Source organism: Hipposideros armiger, unplaced genomic scaffold (assembly GCF_001890085.2).
Source record: "Hipposideros armiger isolate ML-2016 unplaced genomic scaffold, ASM189008v1 scaffold_1729, whole genome shotgun sequence".
Lineage (NCBI taxonomy): Eukaryota > Metazoa > Chordata > Mammalia > Chiroptera > Hipposideridae > Hipposideros > Hipposideros armiger.
This window is the reverse complement of record NW_017733079.1, coordinates 67,833-77,551: the sequence shown is the minus strand read 5'-3', so window position 1 is coordinate 77,551 and position 9,719 is coordinate 67,833. Positions and strand designations below refer to the sequence as shown.

The window sequence follows — 9,719 nt, the reverse complement described above, 5'->3', positions numbered from 1 at the left end:
CTTAGTGATTTTATTGAAATTCATAAAATTTATTGGAATTTAGAGAGTTATTGGAATTTATACCTATCATATTTTACAGGTGAGAAAATTGAACAGGTAGGGTGTACTATGGGCTTGGAGGAGGTAGGATCTGCTAATTTTTTTCACATGTAAAGTAGTGATAGGTATAGTATTTACCTAAGTTGTTAAGCTATAAAATGAACAAGTTACTTAATTCCTTTGAGCTTAAGTTTTATCTTTAAAAGGTGATAAGATACATATTTCATGGAGTTGTTTTGAGGGTTTAAATGAGATACTGAATGTAAAATGCTTGGCACATGACTGAACACTTTCTAGGTGTTAATGCTGTTGTTGAGCTGACCTTTGTAAGATGTGTCGAAAAAGTAAAATATTTCTTATGTAACACCAAGTCATTACTTTTGGAGGGAAAATCATTGTAGCTTAGCTGGTGATTTATATATAATATTTTTGCCCCTTTTGTGGGCTCAGATTCAGAAATATTTATTGATTTTACTCTGCTATGCCTTTACCTACATCATTAATTTTACCCAAATATCTCACATCCATCCTGTGAAGTAGAGGTTCTAATTTACCCATTTTATAGATTGTTATCAGGCCAAAAATTCAGTAATATTTAGTTCTGCCCTGAGAATGCTATTTCAGCCTTGATTTTTCACAGTTCATCCATTGAAGGATGTGTGTGTGTGTGTGGGGGGGGGTCTCGATGTGCATGTGTGTTGCCTGCTGCATGTTCATGGAAACATGCAGAAAGAGCCTCACTACTAACTTTCTGACTTGGTAATTTTGAGACATGCCATATAGAATAGGGTCACTTCTAATTTTAGTCTTATTCTATGAATTAATTTCATCAGGGTCACATGTAATTCTTTTTGAATAATACTTGTATTTGGACATCCATTCCACTCAAATATGCAGAGGGGCCAAAAAAACGTTACCCATTTTAAGAAAGGAAAAAAAAAAACTATTAACATTATGCTGAGGGGGCTGGCCGAGTGGCGCGATGATTAAGAGCTGGCTTGGGGGCCGGCCGAGTGGCGCGATGGTTAAGAACTCGCTTGGGATGCCAGAGGGCCCCAGTTTGGATCCCACATATGAGGGCCAGTGACACTGCCCTCTACAGCTAAGATGCTGAACAACAGCTCGACCTGGAGCTGGGCTGCTGTGAGTTGCTGGCGATGGGTAGGCTGCAGCCCCTGCTGCAGTGGGTTGCCATGAGCTACCATGTGTAGCCAGCAGCCAGCGTGAGCGGCCAGCAGCCTCAGTGAGCGGCCGTCCAGAAGCCGGCGACTGATCTGCCTCGGCCGGGAAGAATGCAATGATGGTGCCAACTTGGGCCAGTGAAGCAACGTCCTCCACAACTAGACTGAAGAACAAATGACAGCAATTTGTCTGTTCCCCTTCCCCCAATTCTCCAGCGCTGTTCCCATCCCCCAATTTCCCAATAACAATCTTTAAAAAAAATTATGCTGATGGTAACCACTTTGAGCACCTCTTGTAATTTAGAAGTCAAATGTGACTTGTATTCATCTTTTCTTATTGGTATATATCGAGTATTACAATTTTAATATAGTTTTTTCCTTTCTTTATATGTGTATACATTATTTGGCACCCTCTGTATTTTAATTTTCTATATCTTTCTTAGTATTCTACCTGTGGGAAGCCCAATGTGATTCATACCAATCAGAAATAGATTCTAGGTGCCCCAAGACATAATATCCAGTGGGTAGTTTTCTAGCAAACTGAAATTATTGGTCAAATCCTAGTTACTATCTTATAGTGTCTCATTTAATCTTCATAGCAACTCAGTGACAGTGGGTACTATTTTTAATCCCTTTATACAAATGATGAGGAATCTGAGGCCCAGAGACAAAGTACCTTGTACAAGTTTACGCAGCTAGTTATTTATGTGCAGGACTAGGATTTGAACTTGGGTTTGTGTGAGTCCCAAACCCAGGTCCCCCTGGTAAACAGAACAATAATGTGGTCTTACTTCCTATGAATAAACTATCTTGTCCACACTTAAGGCTTTTGTGCTAGATAACAAGAGAAGTGGACTTAAGGAAAGTTTATATTTTTATTTTTTTAAATGAGAAGCTGCATGAATTGCCCCTACATGTTCATTAAGTATTATTTATTTTTAAATGACTTTACGATGCTTTTTCAGAAAAGCTCTAGCCCAGTGCCTCTCAAACTTTAGTTTACAAACAAATCACTGGAGATATTCTTCAAAATCAGATTCCAATTCAGTAGGTCTGAGGACAGGTCTAAAATTCTGCACCTACAAATAGCTCCCAATGGAAGGTGGTGCTACTGGTGTGGGGAACCACACTCAGAGTAATCAAGTCCTAGCCCACTCCATCCTAGCCCCTCTTTTTTAACCTTGTATATCCTCACTATAATATGGAAGTTCTTCATATAACCCTTCTGGGCTATAACAGACATGTTTACATTGGCCTATTTTCTCAGATCCTAAGAGAAGATAAGGTGGAAACCAGGTATTGAGGCTAAAGAATGAAGTCAGGAAAGAACAATCATGCCCCTGTAAACTTTCCTTCTCATACTCTACTATAAAAAAATCCATCTGCCTTGTCCTTTCCATTTCTTTTGTTTTAATTTTTCAGGAAGTGTGTGAATGTGTGTGTGTGTTTGTGTATATGTGTGTGTGTGCGTGCACATTTATGGGAGCTGATTCTGAGACAGTATATAGAGCCAGTCACAGTCACTGGATTCCACCAGTTTCTATTCCTCACAACTATAGAGAAATGCAAAGATTGGGTTTTCTAGACACCTTGCTGTTGGTGGTGTGAGCTAGATCAGCAATAAAAGTGTGAGCAGCTACACCTTTGTCATGTTTAATTCTGCCCTCCACCTGAATATGGTAGCTATAGGTATATGCCATGTTTTCTTTGCTAGCAAGATAGGGCATGAGTGTGTGTGTGTATGTATGTTGGGGCAAGTGGTGGTTGAGAGAGCAAAATATGGCAATAAACACATAAATATAAATGTGTGATGGGAATAGAGGGTTGTGATCTTAGTCAAAATGGCTTTAGTTTCCTCTTGATTTTTTGGAAAATTTTCCAGATTTTTAGGAAATTTAGTACTAGGATGCAGTCCTGGATTTTGGTTTTGGTCTGTTGCTGTCTACTTGCATGATTCTGGCAAGACATTTCTATTCTCCTGGCTTCAATTTATCTATAGGTGAAATGAGGGAATTAGACTCTGCCATAATCCCTGCATGTTTTTCACCATCAGCTCTTTCCTTGCCTTTGTTAAGGTGAAAAGCTGGGGCAGTTGCATTGGCCACCAGCATCTAAGTGCTAACTCTGCAATGGATAATGGAGAAGCAAACTTGGGGAACTTGCAAAATTCCCTTGACCCAGTGAGCTCCAATTTTTGCTGTGCCCACCAGCTTTTATTATTATTTTTAATCATAGAATAGACTTTTTAACCTGAAACCATATTGATGCAATGCTTATTGTGCTTTTATTATTTTTTAAAATCATCTATTATTACTCAGTTAAGCATGATGTACATATTTGCTTATGAAACCACAGCTGAGTCATTGAAGACTCATTTTTTGCTGTTGGGATGAGTTGGTTGGTCTAACTGGACAAAGGGCTTGAAAGAACCATCTACCAAAGGAAAGCCACATGAGTTTTAGAAAGGATGACACTATGAAAACCTCAGGTACTAAGCTCTGGAGTTGGTGGCTAGTCTCGAGTCCTAATCTGGGGTTGATTAGCTGCAACTTCTGCCTAGAATGAGGCATCATTTCTGTCTGCCTGCTGAAAATTTTGTCATAACCCTCCCTGAAAACCTGAAAAATGTCCAGGCTAGGTTAGGTTGGTGGCACCTTGGAAAGAAAGGTCGTGCCCCTCATATTCCCCAACTAACAGAGGCTCTTGAATGGCTTAGTGTACTTAGCTGAAAACAAGAACCTTTGGCAGAAGGAGTCAGAAATGTTTTGGTTCTTCTCCTTTAGTGATGGAGCTACGGCAAAAGACAAATTCGAATATTTGGAAGCAGACTGAAGGAAAATAGCATGACACATTTGAAATATCCATTTGATAATTAATTACCTGCATGGCTGATAGATAAAAATTTAATATGCTAAGGAGGGAAATCAGATGGAAAAAGTGAAAATGTACTCCAATGCACCAAATTATCTGGTTCTATGGAATTCTGTCACTGTTTGCTCAGTTTTTACAAGGCAATTGTAAGCAATTTCAGCGTGCTTCATATCTCAGTGAATTTTCTGGACTAATTCTATTCTCAGCCAAAATAAAAGAAAGCAAACACCTCGATGTGTTTCAAAACATTTTTAGGTTTTCTCTCTCTCGCCTATCCCTCCTCTTCCTCCTGACTGTATCTCCCTCCAATTTTCTGGTCAAGCCTTCTCTACGTGTTGTGGTTCTGTGTGTCATTCTAGTTTTGGATGTTAATTCTAGAAAAAATGGAATCACAGGACTATAGCTTTTATAGCAGTAGGTAGCAGATATTTGGTCCAGGTCTCTGTGTTGGAGCATACACTGAAGCCAGGTGAACATGTGTCAACATAGCTCGGGGCGTCATTTGTTCTTGATCCCTGCAATGCCTTGTCCACTGAGGAACCATGGATCAGGACCCACTACAACAAGCAGATACATCACCAAGAACAGAGCAAAGACCTACACATTAGGCTTCATCCCTGTTGACACTTTCAGTTCTTCCTAAGTATGAAGCTGCCAGTTTTTTCCTACCTGCCTGCAGCCTGCTCTTTGCTATTTATGGAAAAGTGTAATTTTAACATATCTAAGAAGATATTTGTTTACAATCACCTAAAAAAGTAACAGAATGGACACCTTTTCAGATCCTACTTGAGTAATTCTCATGCTGTTGTGACTCTCAGCAGTGAGCTTTAGAACAAATTGCCTGATGGAACATAAACAGTTCCACTTAATGCAGAATCTGTTTCTCTCATTTACTGAATTGGAAGGAGGTAATTCATTGTATTCAGTAACATAGTAATAAATAGAAAGTTTAACAGAAGAGCCTGAGTGCTTTGCAAGCATGAATTCAAATGCTCTCCTCTCTGCTACAGCAGTACAGAGACCAGATTTGTAGTATGGAGTTGATCCAGGTCTTTGAAAAAATACACACACACACACGTACACACACACACACCATATATATATATTGTGAATGCAGCATCTCCTAAGGACCAAAACATAGATTTCAAGTGGGATTCAGTTTTTCTTTCAACCTTGCAAGCAGACTGACAGAGGCTACTCTTGACCCAGTGGATTTCCTTTATTCCAGGCTAAACATTTGCTTTGAAACCAACTTGGTATTATGTGAATGTATTTTCATGCCTTTTGATTTAGAATAAGCAAGACATTAAAGACTGAGTGAAAGGTACCATTTGACATCATTTATATCCCAGCTTTGTAATAGTCTGTGGGAAAGGAGACATGATATACATCATCTGTAGAACAACAACAACAACAACAAAAAAGGCCTGAGACCAACAATAGAGAATTATGAACCCTGCTATGTAAATGTGCTATATTAGCTAACTGCTGTGGGGATAAATATATGGCAATAGACAAGTGGGTGTGCATTCCATGTAAATGTAGTAATTATTTTTCATTTGAAGCCAGGACTGATATGAACAATCTCTAAATGGTGAATTATTGATTCGTCTGTGTCTTTCTTACTCAAATAATAAATTCAGGTAAAGTTCAGAGATCCCGTCTTCCAGGCTGGTTTCCAAGCTCCAGGTTTTTCATGAGGGAGTGATAACCTTGCTAGCCACTCATCCACCACCACATACCTGACTATAGCCAGAAAAGCTCAGGTTGGCAATGGGGAGTAAGCCCTTCTCCCAGTCTCATCCTTAGAGACCATGGAGAAAGATCAGCATCTGTGAATAGAGCTCAGTACCTGTGTGTGGGGGGTGTATGATCATGACTGTCCAAGTCAATGTTTGTGTGTTTGCAGGGAGGAGAAGGTGTCCACTTTGGAGCAGAGATCAGATTGATGTCCTCCAATTTTCATTTCTTGGTTCCTTTAAGGAAGCCAGGAAAATGAATTTGGGTATTTCATAAGTTTGAAAGATACAAAACAGAAAGAAGATTCTTCTTCTGGTACGTGAGCCCCCATAAGCTCATCTCTGCATCTTAAAGTGGATTTTAGCAAAAGGGCAAGTGAACTTATTCCCATGCCCGTCTGATTTTGAGGAGGCCTAGGAGCAGGTTCCTAGGGAGCTTAATACCTACCCAGGGATGAAGCAAATAGATCACTATTCAGAGGTAAGGCGAAGCTCTGCTTTTAGGGAGTATCCCAAGTGAAAAGGATGTTTTGGGTCATTGCCAAAAGGCACCTTGTCCTAATGCCACTAGAGCTTCCTCCCACCCCCACTACAGCTCTCTACCTGTGTCCAAAAACAATCTGTTGCTGCCTTTGCTCTGCTCCCCACCATGCAAGCCCAAGGCCAGCCAGCTAGTACGTCCCAGCCCTCAGCATCCCCATCCTGTCACCTTAGCTCAACCCGCACCTTGCCACCCCTTGGCAGTGCTCCTGCAGCAAAACAGAAGGCACGGGTCGCTTATCCACTTACCCTGGCCAAGTCGTTTTGTTCAGATCTGCGACGTCTGGTGTCCCTGAGCCAGGGCGCGCGGTGCGGCGGCCTTTCTGGTCCCTTCTCCCCTGGCGCACAAACACTAGCAGCCTGGGACAGCCAGGGGCTTTGAGGTTGCTGAGATGGTGGGTGCGTGAACACAGGGAAGGGCGGGGTGCAGTGAGGGGCGCAAGTGCTGGTTCCTACCTTGGTTTCTCCCTTCTCTTCTCAATTATCTCCAAACTTCCCTCTCGGCTGGTTGGCCTTCCTCACCTTCCGCCTTCGTCAGTGCCCAGAAACTCTTTACCTCTCCATCGCTTCTCTCGGCTCTCTGAGCCAACCTGGGCCCTTTGAAACACACGTATTCCTTTCACGCAGCCAACCACACAGTACCAGTAAGAGAAGAAACTGACACAAGGAAACTGACAGGGTTAGCTGACACGGGATTGTGAGGAATAGAATGTGACAGATAGAAAAGGAGGAAAGGAGGGAGGAGGGGAGGGAGGGAGGGAGGGGGGAGAGACAGAGAGAGAGAGAGAGAGAGAGAGAGAGAGAGAGAGAGAGAGAGAAACCGCATTCACACTCTTACATGTACAAATGCACACTCAAGCTCTAGCTACTAGGTAGCGGCCCCCGCCACCCCTCCAAATCTTTGTAGGCTAGGTTTCTGTCCCCTTCTGCTGTCGCTTCTGGAAAATGCTATACAGCGAAGGGGAGAGAAAAGAAAAGAGGGATGGGGAGGGGAAAATCGAGGAGGCGCGCTCTCTTTCTCCTCCCCACCCCAAGCTCCAAAAATGTCCAACCCTGAGCTCTTCTTTTTCTCTGCTATCTGCTCCTGGCTTCCCTCAGTTCCTGTTCTCTCCTTCTCCCTCCCTTTGGGTGACTGCGGAGAACCCGTCGCGGTCGTGGGGTGTGTGTGAGGGGTGGGCAGGGAAGACTGCCGCTGTTGGCGAAAGCACATCTCACCTCCCCCCAGCCGGGCTAATACCTCACACACTCCACGCTCTCGGCAGGGGCGGGCGGGAGTGCGGGGGAGGTAGAGAGCGGGGAGGGAAAGAGGGAGGACCAGGCAGCCGCTCCTGCCTTCTCTGCAGCGTGGAGGCCAGGGGTGGAAGGAAGCCGCAGCCGCAACCCCAAGTCACCCCCCGCTGCCGTGTCCCACCGTCTCATCTCTCCCCTCTCGGTACGGAATTTTCTGTATCGTTCGTTTGCTCTCCCTGGGCCTCCCCCTTCCTTGGGTGGTGGCAGAGCCTGCGGGGCTGAGCGTGGGTGCGGGTAGAAGGGACTAGAGCGTCTCGCGGTTCCTGGCTTATAGAGTCTTTCTTTGCCCCTTGGCCTGAGAGCCCCCTGCTTTGGACAGTGACCCCCACCTATCCCTCAGCTCGGGCTCTGGGCGGCCGACAGCAGGGTTGTGCCGGCAGCCACTGATCATCCCTGGGGAAGTAGAGTTGAGCCAGCCGGAGCGCGGCGGGCGAGCAGTCTGCCGACAGCGGGTCCCTGAGGCGCCAGGAGCTGACCTGGGGTCTTCTGGGCCGGCTTTGATCCCTAAGTGTAACCCAGTGCAAGTAGCCCCAAGGAACGCACCCCAGTTCTTCCATCCCTGCACCCCTCACCCATAGGATTGGTCTTCCAAGACAAAGCCTAGACTTGAAGGGGTTGAGGACAGATAGTGGTCTAGTAGGAATGAGGGAGTAACTTGGTTAGTGGTGGCAGTGGCATCTGTGTGTGCGTATGTGGGGTATCACCGGACCATTGAACGACTTTTTAATATCTGCGCCTTGCCTTCCTGTCACCTGAGGCACCGCTCCACCCCCACCTCTCAACCTACACTCGCACCCAGAATGCAGACCCTCTTGAGCCATCCTGGAACCTGGAACCAACTGAATGACCCCAACCCCACCACAAACCTGAGATTTCTACCTGCAACCTGCAGGCGCGTAGGTCCTCTAGCTGGCATCATCTCCTGAACCAAAGCTCTGCTTTGCCTTTTATCTCCCTCACTACGTCTCTCTGAAAAGGGGGTGTGATGCTCTGCCTTTCTGGACCCTGGGTTATACTTAAAACTATTTCCCCTACCCATTCTCAGAACAACCCAGAACTGAGACAAAGCTCCGTTTGAGCTGTACGTACTTCCAGCTGTGGCCTTAAACCCTTGAGCAAACACTGCTAGCCTGAGTGGAGCTCCAGAAAGACCCAGAACCGCCTTCTCTGCCTCAATGGCCCAGTGTTCCCATTGCCTTCTGGCGAACCTGGCATAGTTATGTTTAGTGGTCACCCTAGCAACTCTCCTAGGCTATCCTCAGGGCACCAAGCATGACAAGGTTTTCTATTGTGGTTGGTCCCCTTAGCCCTGAAGTGGCCCGATATATTCTGGGGAGTGTTAAGCTTTTGTGTGGGAGCAAGGCACTAGAGAAAAGTATTGCTTTGGGGGATGAAGAATTTGTGTGCTGAAGAGGCAGGGGTGAGTTTGGAGCCTCTCCTTCATACTGTTTAAACACTTTAATAAGTGTTTCTAAATATTGGCAAATGATGTAGATGATGTAGATGGAGGAAAAAAAGTCACTTGATCCTGGAAACTTTCAGCCTGCCACTCAAAGGCAGTTTTACTGTGGTCAGCAACCTCAAATGTACAGCCTCCCAGACAAAAGAGGTCTATGTTGTTATGAAGCTAGTCCCTCCTTTGGCATGAGGAGTGAGTAGGATATGTGGCTGTGGACAAGACTTCAGGGCATTTCCTTTTCTCTGACCAAACTGCAGTCCACCTGAGGCTTCTACTTCAAACCTGAGATATAACCAAAAGCAGTGCTGAGGGAGAAAGAAAGCCTTATTCTTGTGAGCTGTCTCCTTCAAGGGCCCTATATACAGTACAGTCGTCTTTAACATATGAGGATTATGGGTGTTCTTGAATTTGGGTGCTTTCCCAGTAGATTGTGGATAAGACCCAAATATTTCTATCTGTTCCTGCCCTACCCTGCTAACCTCTTCAGGAGATCAAGGATATACAAAGCAAAACCCTTCCAAAGTTAAAAGCACCATGCAAATATCAGGCATTACTATAAGAATTCCAGGACAAACCTACTGGAGGAACTCAGTGCAATTA

The 9,719-nt window shown here is 44.5% G+C and overlaps 1 long non-coding RNA gene across 1 annotated transcript in view; it reads right to left on the bottom strand.

The window, feature by feature from the left end:
- Window positions 1-7,154, bottom strand: part of LOC109378090 (uncharacterized) — a 49,238-nt gene extending 42,084 nt beyond the window's left edge. Inside the window, exon 1 of the long non-coding RNA XR_002122956.1 lies at window positions 6,620-7,154. This is a non-coding gene — a long non-coding RNA (uncharacterized LOC109378090). The remainder of the gene's footprint in view (window positions 1-6,619) is intronic.
- Window positions 7,155-9,719: the final 2,565 nt, after the last annotated feature.